The following is a 12,586-nucleotide window of genomic DNA, read 5'->3' as shown; positions in this document are numbered from 1 at the left end:
TTTTTAAAAAATTTTAAATAATAAACAGGTTATACCTAACTGCTCTATGTGTTGCTTATCTCCTCTCCAGGAGCCCTCTGCTGGCGCTCTCCACCCTTTCTTCTCACAAGTGCACCCTCAGCAAGCCATCACCATGGTCCCACTGTATGTAGGAACATATCCACCCTCTTTTTCTCAGTCCCAAATTGGACTATGGGTTGAACATGACCGCAACTAATGTGCACTGCTCTTTCCAAGCAAAATTAAGGTGAGAGGAAAAGGAGAGGGTTGGGAGCTCAAAGAGAACATTACAAGGAGGGAAAAGAACACAGAAACAATTTCATGAAAATTAGATTACAGGGCCTTTAGGTAGTGAATGTGTATGTATTATTTTTGGAGAATGCAGATATCGTTTAGTGTCACACTAGCAGCTTTGAGCCGCTTGCTTAGTTGCGTTAAAAATGATCTGACAGGGACACACACCCTGCTGCCCTATCTTTCATTGAGAAAAGTTCTTTTTTAATTACACTGCCTGTAACAGGATCTGTGAATAGGGAAGTGTCTGGTCACATGGTTTTCTCACCCATTCAGAGATCATGTTACAGGCAGTGTAATCAGCGAAATAACTTTTCTCAATGGGGGAGAGGGCAGGGGGCAGGGTGTCCCCATTAGATCTGCTTTAGTGCAGCTGAGCCTGGGGACCTGAAGAACTTCGTACTGCTGGCAGTTTAGCAGCAGGAAGAGGACAGGGCAGCCATGCAGTGAAGATTTCTACATAATTCAGCAGCCTGCATATTGTATCATATACTTCATTGCAAGTAATTAATGTAACTAAAGCTGTAGATAAAAAAATGTTTTTTTAAATTTCAGCTTTAGATGTGGCTGCATTATTTTTCTGTTTGTAAGCATTTTTCCCTTTATTTGCACCTGGTAATCCAGGCAGGAGCACACTTCCTGTCTCACACTTTTAGAAAGCAACATTGTCAGTCTGGGCGGGGGGAAGTCTGAGTGGGTACCTGTCAAAACTAGGAACCCCCCCCCCCCCCCAAAAAAAAAAATGTTACAAATATAGCAGAGGTGAGTGGAGGAAGAGGAGCGGAACTTCCCCTTTTGTGAGGTAGCATGAAATTGTGTGCATGCGTGTGCTTGTGACCTCATAATGAGATTGTGTTACACATTTTTATAAATGTGTGACTGTCATTGAGAAAGTGTAAATTTGGTTATTTGCTGTGTATTTTAGTTCCTGTGTATGAGGAGCCCACTGAGCCCAAAGTGCCCCAGATTCCCAAAGTCTAAATCTGGCACAGTCCTGACTTACTCCTCAGTCTGTTGCTGGCTGTCCTCTTTTGGCTGAATGACACTGGTGTTATTCTGCCCAATTTCTGTGAGCCAAGCCTTTCATTTCCACACTGCTCCCCATTTTCCCCTCAGGGGACCCATTGCCACACAGGCTCGTCTCACAGGATTCCGGGACTGAGCGGCGCTCACACAGCATTACATGAGCTCAGTCCTGGAAGAATGCCCACCCCTGTAATGCCACCACTAGAGGAAGAGGAAGAAGCTGTCGTGACATCACCAGACTGGCTAAAAGACTGCCGATAAAAGGAATATATATATATATATATATTTTTTTTTTTTTAAATAAAAAACACAGAGGGGGTGCTTTAAGAGTCAAAATGCCATAATTTCAGTTGAACTATAGGCAAAGAGATAAAATACATATATGGGAGCTGTATCTGGCTTTCTGTCCATCCTGCCCTTAGATTTAGACCTGATTTATTTCTGAATGTGTTCAGTAACACTTAAGCTGTCCATACATGCAGCATGTTGTACGAAAAAAAAAAAAAAAACTTAATTCCCCCATCCACACGCTGAATGTGAATGGGAGAATTCTTCTGCTGAGCCTTTGTATGAGAGCGAGGAGAGTCCCCCACTGATCAGTTCCGCCGATGGAATGCATCGCTGTTGGAATGCGCCAACATTTTGGTGTGAACAGACCCTCACTGACAAGGTTGCTTTCCTTGTCCACATAACCTTTTCGAGGTGTGTGTCTGAGAAGGAAACTTTGTCTTATATAACAGTTTCTGGTCTTACAAAAGATAGTGTGGTGTTGAGGACCAGAGCCTCCTTCCTTCCTATGGCTGATTTGGTGTTTCACCTCCATTAGAACATTGTTCTTCCGTATCTCTATCCAGTTCCAGTGCATCAGAAAGAAATTTCTCCTCACTGTCTGGATGTAGTTTACGGTGTGCAGGTGACCTCGCAGACACTGCTTCCATTACATAGACTGACTTTCTTTTTGTCATTCCTGATAGTCCCTATAAAGGAGAACCAGCACTTTTTTCCACCATTTCTCTGTGGCTCAGAATATTGTTGAAGCTTATGGTTTTAAGATCTAGTATCCACCTTTTCCTGTAAAAGCTCAGTCTACTAGATTTATAAGTGCCTCTTGAGCGTTTCAGCATCAGGTAACTGTTTCTCAGATTTGCAAATCTGCCGCCTGGTCATTTGTTCACACATTTTCTAAGATGGATGTCCAGTCCTCTTCTGGTGCCAGCTTTGGCTATGAGGTCTTCCAGCAGCTCTTGGAGCTGCAGACAGCCCTCAGTTTTCTTGTTTTGTTATATAGGCCTGTTATTACAGGCCCACATAGTAAAAAAATATTGTTATTGTTTTGATACCGTTGCCCACCCCTTAGCTGCACTGCCAATTAACATTCTCATTGTCCCTGAATCCTGTTTCTTTTAATAAACCAGAAAGAAAATAGTATTTTTGAACTGACCATAAAATCTATTTAATTATGGCCTATGGGTGTCCCCCCCCCCCCTTCCCATGTGATCTTACTGTTAGTAATGCTTTTCTACAAATTGAGACATGCTGTTGCGTGAGAGTTACATATAGTTACATAGTTAGTCTGGCTGAAAAAGTCCATCCAGTTCAACCATTATAAAAAAAAAAAGTTTTAATCCTACACCCAGAGTTGATCCAAAAGAAGGCAAAAAAACCAGCAAAGTATGATTCAAGTTGCTCCTGCGGGGGAAAAAAATTCCTTCCTGATTCCCCGAGAGGCAAACTGATATTCTCTGGATCAACTATACCTATAAATGTTATACTTTTTTTGTTTCCAGTGTTCAAATCTTTCTCTAGGTGGCAGTATATCCCAGTTGTCTTAATCATGCGTCCCTTAAAGTGATACTAAAGATTTAGATTTTTTTTTTAAATAACAAGCATACTTGCCTGCTCTGTGCAGTGGTCTTGCACAGAGCAACCCCTATACTTAGGTCCCCCACCAGGGCTCCTGGCCCCTCCCCCTTGCTGAGTGCCCCCATAGAAAGCTGCTTGCTATGTGGCCACTCATGCATGGTCACTCCCAAGCAGTCTCTGTGTGTCTATAAAACACACAGAGCACGGCTTGGCCCTGCTCCCGACTAACCCCTCACTGGCTGTGATTGACAGCAGTGGGAGCTAATGGCTCCCACAGCTGTGTCTCAGCCAATGAGGAGGGAGAGAACCACCTCTCTTGTGCACATCACTGGATCGGGATTAGGTAAGTATTGGGGGGGGGGGCTGCACACGGAAGGTTTTTTTACCTTCTCGCATAGAATGCATGAAGGTGTAAAACCTTCAGCCTTTAGAACCACTTTAATAAACTCCATTAACCGCTTCCCAACCGCCCTATAGCAGATATACTGCTACAGGGCAGCACGGGTGCGCAAAATCACTTGTTAATATTATTATACAGTATTTATATAGCACCAAAAGGTTTGCTCAGTGCTGTACATTATAGTGGGGGACAGTACATGAGACAATACAGTAACAAAACAATACACGAGGGGTTCGAGGGCCCTGCTCTTTCGAGCTTACAATCTAGGAGGGAGGGGATAGTGGTACAGGAGGAAGTGGCTGTGGGGGATGGAGTGGTAGGAGGAGTGGAGGAGATCGGCTGTTAGGTGAGGGTGGGGTAGGCTTCCCTGAAGAGATGGGTTTTCAGGGTGTGCCTGAAGGTGAGGAGGGTAGGTGACAGTCTGATGGATTGGGGTAGAGAGTTCCAGAGGATGGGGGAAGTCCTGGATAAGTCCTGCAGTCGGGCGTGGGAGGAGGGGACCAGGGAGCTAGAAAGTAGGAGGTCTTGTGAGGAGCCAAGAGTGCGGGTTGAGTGGTATTTGGGTATCAGGTCGGTGAGGTAGTTTGGGGCAGCGTTATGAATGGCTTTGTATGTCAATGTTAGTAGTTTGAATTTAATGCGTTGGGCAATCGGAAGCCAGTGGAGGGAATGACAGAGGGGGGTGGCAGAAGTGGAGCGGTTAGTAAGGTGGATGAGTCTGGCCGCTGAGTTCAGGATAGACTGAAGCGGGGATAGCCTGTGTTGGGGTAGGCCAGTGAGAAGGGAGTTGCAGTAGTCCAGGCGTGAGATAATAAGGGAGTGAACGAGTTGTTTAGTAGTGTCTGGGGTTAGGAACGTACGTATCTTGGAGATGTTGCGGAGGTGGAGGAGCCTGCATGAATTTGTCAGCGATTGAACATGGGGTTGGAAGGACAGGTTTAAGTCTAGGGTGACACCTAGGACTTTGGCTTGTGGGGTGGGATTGATGGTGGCGTTGTTGGTCGTGATGGAGAGGATGGGGGGGGGCGCGGGCGGAGGGGAAAACTAGAAGCTCAGTTTTGGAAAGGTTCAATTTGAGGAAATGGAGCGACATCCAGTCTGATATGTTGTTCAGTAGGTGGGTGATACGGGTGGAGACTGAAGAGGTGAGGGGTATATGTATGTGTATATATATATATATATATATATATATATACATGATTTTGTATCTCTGGGTAGGGGGCGCGCGTGAGGCCCTACCCGCGCCACCATTTGCAGATGCGGCTGTCAGTCATTGGGTCTCAGCCAGTGATTACTCGCCGGCGCCCAATGATTCAGAAGCATCTCCAATGGGGAGGAGAACTGTATTGTACACTGCACAGCACAGCCATCCAAAGCACTGTGTTTACAGTGAAGCACGCGGACATTCATGGGAAAAAAAGGACATAAATTGAATTTGGGTGTAGCGTTGCATGACCGCGCAATTGTCAGTTAAAGTAATGCAGCACTGTACGCAAAAAATGGCCTGGTTAGGAAGGGGGGTAAATCCTCTGGAGGGCAAGTGGTTAAAAAAAAGTTTTTACAGTAAGTACAAATGTTTGTTTGTTTTTGCAGCGGGCAAGGGTTAGAACCCCTGTTGACTTTTTTTCAGCAGTATGTGTCTCCTCTAGGTAGATTCATCCTTTGTATTTGTCAGGTCACTATTGTTACTGAGACAGAAATGAACAGAAATCCAACATTTTTGAGTTGTCACCAGAACAAGAGGTAAGGAGAAATATTCCAGTGGGTACTTCTGTTTCGGTGACAGCTGTCCAAGAGGGGAATTCACATCACTTTGAAAAGATTTCTTCTTCCAAAGAAGTCTTCAGTACAGGAGGTGAAACAAAATCTTCCTCATGAGAGATTTACCGTGACAGTAGTAAAAAATCATGTCAGTGCAATGCTTGCTGGGCACTACACTGGCATCCAACCACTACTGCAGTCAAATCAATGGAAATTCATCGTTTATTCTTCTAGTCACAGCATGTTGGCGCTCCATATAGGTTGAGAAAGCCTGTGTGCTGATGTGCTCACACTGCTGGGAAGGGGTGATAATGCTGCTGGGAAGGGGTGATATTGCCCTTTTGCAAAAATTATACAGGCTGCTCAATCTGGCAGGACCACCAGGTGAAAACAAGTAAAAATACAAGGATCACCTAAAAACACTGAAAACATTGCAGGATTTAATTAACTTTCAGTGTAAGGTTTACATAGATTGTAAATATTTCCTCCTTTATCCAATGCTAAAAAAAAAGGAAAGGAAAAACATTTTGGCTATATGTATAGCTAAAGCTAAAGTTTCACTAACATTTGAATCCAGCTATGCTTATCTAAGTTCCTTGTCCAGGTCACTCACCTCCACCATTTGCGGGGGACTGTTATTCCAGTTCTGCAATAGAGTCCGAGTCCTTTGTTACCCTCAGCTTCCCTCCACTAATGTCAGTCCTCTTGTAGATCCTGAGAAGATCGCTACATTGGACGTCCAGTAGGAAGTGTCATGAACACCTGGAGACGAATCCATGCAGGAAGTAAACAAGGGGAGACAATTTAGGCCTGGAACACCACATGACTGTGGGTTTAGTTAAGCAAAAACGGCTTTTAGATTTTGACTGGGAGTTGGATGGAAACTATCCTAACTTTGGGGAAACTCTGCCATCAATGTAAAGATAAGAGACCTACTGCTACCAAAAGAAAATGTGTACACACCTGTTGTGCTGCCCACACTGGCATTCTCTCCAGTTTTTTCCTAAGGCTACGTTCACACTAGCCTTGTGTGCAGGCGGCAGAGAGGCGTTTGGGAAGCGTTTTTACCGCTTCCCAAACGCCTCTGCCAATTCTGCACATTACAGCACATGGTGCTGTTCTAACAGGAGCGTCGCGTCGCGTTGCGTCGCGGCAAAACGGACGCCTCTGGTCGAGTCAGGAGGCTTTGAAGCCTCCTATTCTCGTCTATGGTGCCGCTCCGCAAACGCCCGGCCGGCGTTTGCGGTGCGGTTGTGACGTGGTTGCGGGGTGTTTGCGGAGCGGTAACACCACTCAAATGCATTATAGGCGTTTGTGGGGCGTTATTAACGCTCGGCAAACGCCTAGCAACCGCTGCTAAACCGCGCATGCGGCGTTTGCGGAGCGTTTGCCGAGCGTTAAAAACGCTCCGCAAACACCGGACCAACGCTTGCCAAACGCTATAGGGGCGTTTGGCAAGCGTTGGCAAAACAGCCTAGTGTGAACGAGCCCTAAGAGTCCACTACCTGATGTGTCTTCTGCATTCAGTTCTTTTAGGAGTGCCTTGTTCCCCTCTGTGCTCTGGTGTCCCTCCTGTCAAACTTCTATGTAACTATAGGACACAGAAGTGACAAAGGAGATGGCAAAGGGATCTCATTGCTCCCTACTGTCTCTGATTTCAGAGGACTGTCCCTGATTTTGAACAAGGTCTCTCTGTCCCTCCTTCCTCCCCATTTGGTTATATAGTTGTATATAAAATGCACTATTTATCTATCAAAAGGTGTTTTACTGTGCTAAACCTTTCATCCAATTTGTAAAGTGCTGCATTTGTAAATTTCAAAAGCCAATATAAAGGAACAGTAGTGGTAAAAAAAAGCACTTGTGGGTTTAACCAATCTTTTTTTTTTTGTATAATTCTGCTTTAAGGAGACGTGGCAAGGGGTGTGTCCTATGTCTACATACATTTGCTAACAGGTGTCCCTCGTGCCCATCTCAGAAAACTGGGAGGTATGGGATCCATAGTATTCTGTTGGGGATCAGGAATCTCACAGAGCTGGAAATGTGGCAGATGCTGAAGATTCTTCGGACAGAGGAATTTCAAGAATACATTGAGGATTGGAGGTCCAGGCAGTGGGGCAGGTGAGAAATAAAAGACCCTGTTTGCGGGGAATGTCATTTTGATTGCTGTGAATTATATAAAAAATTAATAAAAAAATACATGTGTTCAACTTTTTTCATCCTTTGTTACATCTCAATGCTGTTGATCTCTTGCAGCCACTTACTTTCAATATGGCATTCCTCAGGTTTCCTGATGGTGACAACATTAGACCATGCCTATGCATACTGTATGTTGTAACAGCTAATTGTAGGGGCCAAAATAAATACAGTAGCCACGGCGTTGCCAATCTATATACTGTCTGTATAACCTTCATACCTCAAAATTAATCCAACAAAACTAAAAATTAAAACTAACCACTGGGTTGCAGCTAACATTGATATGTGTTTCCACAACCAAGAAAAAATAAAAAAATAAAGAATACAACACAAGCTCCTTCTGTCTTTATATTTTAAGTTCAGTAAATGAACAGTAGTGAATGACTGAGGTAGCCCCCCTAGGGTCATTAAAAAGTAAATACACTCAAAGTCTTATTTACTGATACACTGTGCAATATGTATGTACACATAACACTTCAAAACTCAAAAAGTCCTTTCAAAATAAAGTCTAACCTGTACTCCACTTCTACTTGTGGTGTGCAAAATTTCTTAATATAAAACACCACGTGCAATCCTCCACCAATCACAGCACCTGCTCACCTCCAAGGAGTATACACTCTATAGGTCTGAATATGCCTTTTGGTTTGCATCAGTATAAAGACACTTTTCTCTCCACCAATATCTCAAAGAAATCAAGACAAGGCCATCATCGTGCATCCCTCTCAAAATACATTTTTTTTTAAAGCTACTAAGAAATACACTCACATTAAAAAGTGCATAGATTCTGGTGCACTGCAGTAAAATCAGCAGAAAAAACATGTATCGCCCCCTTAAGGAGCTAAGGCATTGGCATCACCTTGATTCTATTGTATCTGATGTCACTTCTGGTTCGCCCTATTACATAACTCGGGGAGGAGGTGGTGACATCATTGTGCAAACTGGAAGTGACAACGGATATAGTAAAATAGAGGTGATGTCGATGCCTTAGCTGTGATTGCACTTGTAGTTAATTAATTCACAGAACTCTATGTACTGTTGTTAAATTGTGAATTGGGTGCGGGGAGAAGATCCCCCGCCCATTGTAACAGGGAGAGGGGGAGAAGAGGCAGGAGCTGGAACATGTTACATGTTAAACCCTAAATACGAGTGGTACATGTACTATGATCCAAGGTGAACTTAGCCTTTAAAAGGGTTCAAACTGTAGTGTGCAAGCCCCGTTTCACACATATGCGGGAAATACTGAGATCCCTGCTTATTTCCCACACCTCATTGCAGTCGCACTGTGTTTGAGATTGGAAGGCTCAAATAGCACTGCCCTGAATCACAAATGAATGTGATGTAGTTCCTGTGCAATTCACATGCGAGTGTAGCGCTACCCTCTTGAGGGCCGCTGAGTTTTCTTTGTTCCCTGTCCGTCCTGAGCCTACTTTGAAAGTACAGCCCCTGCTGACACCACCGTGAACCTTTGACCAGGCAGACCCCCTGGCTTTTAACTATAAAATAAACACACAAAGGTTAGAATGAGCAGATATTCTGGTCATATTAACCCCTTCACGCTGGCGCCTCCTGACCCTTTAAGGGTTTCAGAAGCAGGGAGGCGGGGCGGGGTTTAGGGTCATGTGACCGCCGTGACACGCCATCACGGTGATCACATGATCGGGAAAGGTCCCGATCGAAAGAGGAGATTGGGACCTTTCCATGAGTACCGTACATGTGTGCTGGGAGCACACAGGGCGTGTGCTCTCAGCACATATGTTCTTTTTTAATAGTACGCAAATGTGCGGTACTATTAAAAAATACAGTATCACTTTAAGCAACCCCAACTGTCCTGCAGAATTTAAACATCAATTTCAGCTTCTGAGATGTCTCTCCTCAAGTGTACTGGAGTAAACTATCAAGTTGTCAGGCTAACTCATGTTTGGGTTCTCAGTTGCTGATAACTGGGTTTAACTCTGGAGATGAATACTTTTATTAAGAGTGATAGTGTTCTTTTTTGTATTTCTTTAAATAAGGGTGTCAAATCTTCTGCGCAATTGATGGGGCCATAGTTGGTGCACATTAAGGTTCAGATCCTTCCTTGTGCGAGAGAAAGATTTCCTTAAGATGGTTTAATCACAGATTCCCCCGCTGAGTGATGTTGAATTTGGGTAAAGTCTCTTTAACACAAGGGATGGAGGCAAAAATTAGCTAAGATTGTAGAAAGGGGTAGAAGCAGACTTCAGCAGAGGCTGACCCCGCTAAAGATGGTGAACTAGTCTAGTGAAGCAGGTTCCTTTAGGGTTGGAAGAGACTTGAGATGAGATACTAATGTAATCCTCTCTGCAGAGTATGTATGCTGTGGCCAAAGTCCTGGGATTTCAGGATGTTGTGGCATTAAAGCAGTAGGCTGCAATACTGAATGGATTGAACAGTCTGGTCCTCGGTGTGATAAGCTGTGGCGTAACGTACTGAACTGAAAAAAACAATTAACACAGTAACTTGCAACTTGTGATGATCTGGGCATGGAGCCCTCTCCCAATCTGTAGCCTCTACAGTGTAACAGGTAGTCTCTTTGTTGGGTGGTCCCCATGTTCTCTTGGTCCCTCCGTTAAAGAGCGATGCTGATGACAGCACTATGATCTTCCTGCCTGCAAAGTTGTCTGTCTTGCTTGTCAGCAATACAGCGGTCTGTAATCCATCTTTACTTCTCTGCTCAGCGGCCCGATCCAGCCCGAATCTCCCACCGGGCCTTTTTCACACACCTGTCCTTCCTCTCTCACCATCTGCTTCCTTCCTCTTAAGTTCCCGGGCTTCTCAATATATGTGCTGCCGCCCCTTTGCCAGCTCTTCTGGGAAATGTAGTCTGTTCCCTCCTTGTCTGTGCGCAGAAGTTCTGCTACCAGCATACAAGTTCAACAAGGCTTTTCTTCAATAGAGTCTGCTTAACTGAACCACAGAACACTGCTATCTTGTGTTCACTTAACATCCTACAACCAGTATTAATGCAGGGTGTTACATACTCCCCCCCACTTAAAGTCTTTGGTCCCCAAAGAACTAACAAGCAAACCAACAGCATTTGAAACAACATATAAACAATTGATTTAGATATAACTTTCTTAATCAGGAGGGACAATAATTGGTAAGTGTTCATTATGGAGCAAGTTTAGCAAAAAAAGACTTCCACCAAGGGCTAGGAGACCCTAGCTGATTTTGAGGAAATAAAAACTTTTAGATTTTGTACTAAAAACTTCCTCCTTGATGGTGTTAGCAAGAGGGCTTGCAGGCTCTAGGATACACTCCACTGTACTACTCCAGGACCACTGATAAGGGGGTACCACCGGTCCTCCAGTACCAGGCCCGTGCCCTATCAGTTCAGCAAGGGGCCTGGGCAGCTGACAAATGGCTCTCTCACTCTGCCTTTCTGCTACATTTACAGCCGATCCACAGCCTCCTGATGTTAGCTCTGATTCCCTCCTATTTATCTCGGTAAGTTTGTTTCTCATCCCCACCCTCCAGATTCTTGCCCTACTCATTCACCCTGTCATATACCGCCCCTCATCCCTGCAATCACACTTCAGTCTTTCTCTCTTCTCAGTCCCATTGATTGTTCCAAGGTTAGTCTCCCTGCAGTCTCAGTCTTTCTCTCATGTACCTCATGTACTACTCCCATCTGATCTATCCTCTCTCACACAGTGGATCCTGTTCCTCAAACTGCCCAGCCTGTATATTAGCCTGTATATTTTTTTCTACTCTCCCCCCTCCCCGACACTGTCACAGCCATAGATGTCTTTTATCTTATCTAGCAAGGCACAATGTTTATGTAGCTGGGCTTCTCACTCCTGTCTCCTAGTCTGGTTCCCCCTCAGCTCACTGCTACAAATCTCTCATTCCCCTATCCAGTGCAATTATTTTATAAGTTTTTTTTTCCATTATTTTTATTTTTTTAATGAATATTTGTTAACCACTTGCCCTCCTGAGGATTAACCCCCCCTTCCTGACCCCCCTTTTGCGATACAGCGCTGCGTTACTTTAACTGACAACTGCGTGATCATGCAACGCTGCACTCAAATTAAATTTATGCCCTTTTTTTCCCCACGAATAGAGCTTTCTTTTGGAGATATTTGAAAACCTGTGCATTTTTTATTTTTTTTACGCTATAAACAAAAAAAGACCGACAATTTAAAAAAAAAACAATGTTTTTGACTTTTTGCTATAAAACATATCCAGTAAAAACATTTTAAAAAAATCAAATTTTGTCATAAATGTAGGCCAAAATGTATTCTGCTACATGTCTTTGTGAAAAAATCCCTCCTGCTGGCTGTCAGCTGCTGCGATCACACAGGGGGATCATTTCAGGATGGGGGTGGTAAATATGTTAAATTTACCAACTACTTCCTTTTCTCTTTCCTTCATGAACAGCGAATGATTGGTACCAATCACATGCTATGTTCATTCATAACTGAAGCATAGTAAACTGTGTTTACTATTCTTCAGTTTGTGAATGAACAGACAGCCTCGGTACAGAGCACTTCCAGTTCATTCATCTGCCCAACAGGGTTGTTAAAAAAATGCTTAAAAGTAGTAGTTAAAAAATGAAAAAAATAAAAAGGGGGGGCTCATTCACACAGGTATACTGGCCATGTGAATGAGTGAGTTGTTCATGTGGCTGGAGCCACATGTTACTCTATTGGGACACAGCAGCTGTTATTATTATTATTATCCCCTCTATTGTACAGCGCTGAGCAAACCCTTTGGCGCTATATAAACTCGATAAATAAATAAATAAATAAATTATTATTATTATATAGGATTTATATAGCGCCAACAGTTTGCTCAGCACTTTGCAATATAACGGGAGACAATACAGCAACAATACAGTTCAATACAAGAGGGAAAGGAGGGCCCTGGTCTTTGGAGCTTACAATCTAGGAGGGAGGGGCTAGTGGTACAAAAGGTAGTAACTGTGGGGGATGGACTGGTTGAAAGAGTAGAAGATTCCATTATTAGCTGAGGGCAGGATAGGCTTCCCTGAAGAGATAGGTTTTCAGAGATTGCCTAAAAGTGAGCAGA

This window comes from Staurois parvus, unplaced genomic scaffold (assembly GCF_062004578.1).
Source record: "Staurois parvus isolate SC_StPar_1 unplaced genomic scaffold, SC_StPar_1.0 ptg000057l, whole genome shotgun sequence".
NCBI lineage: Eukaryota > Metazoa > Chordata > Amphibia > Anura > Ranidae > Staurois > Staurois parvus.
This window is presented reverse-complemented; position numbering follows the sequence as displayed.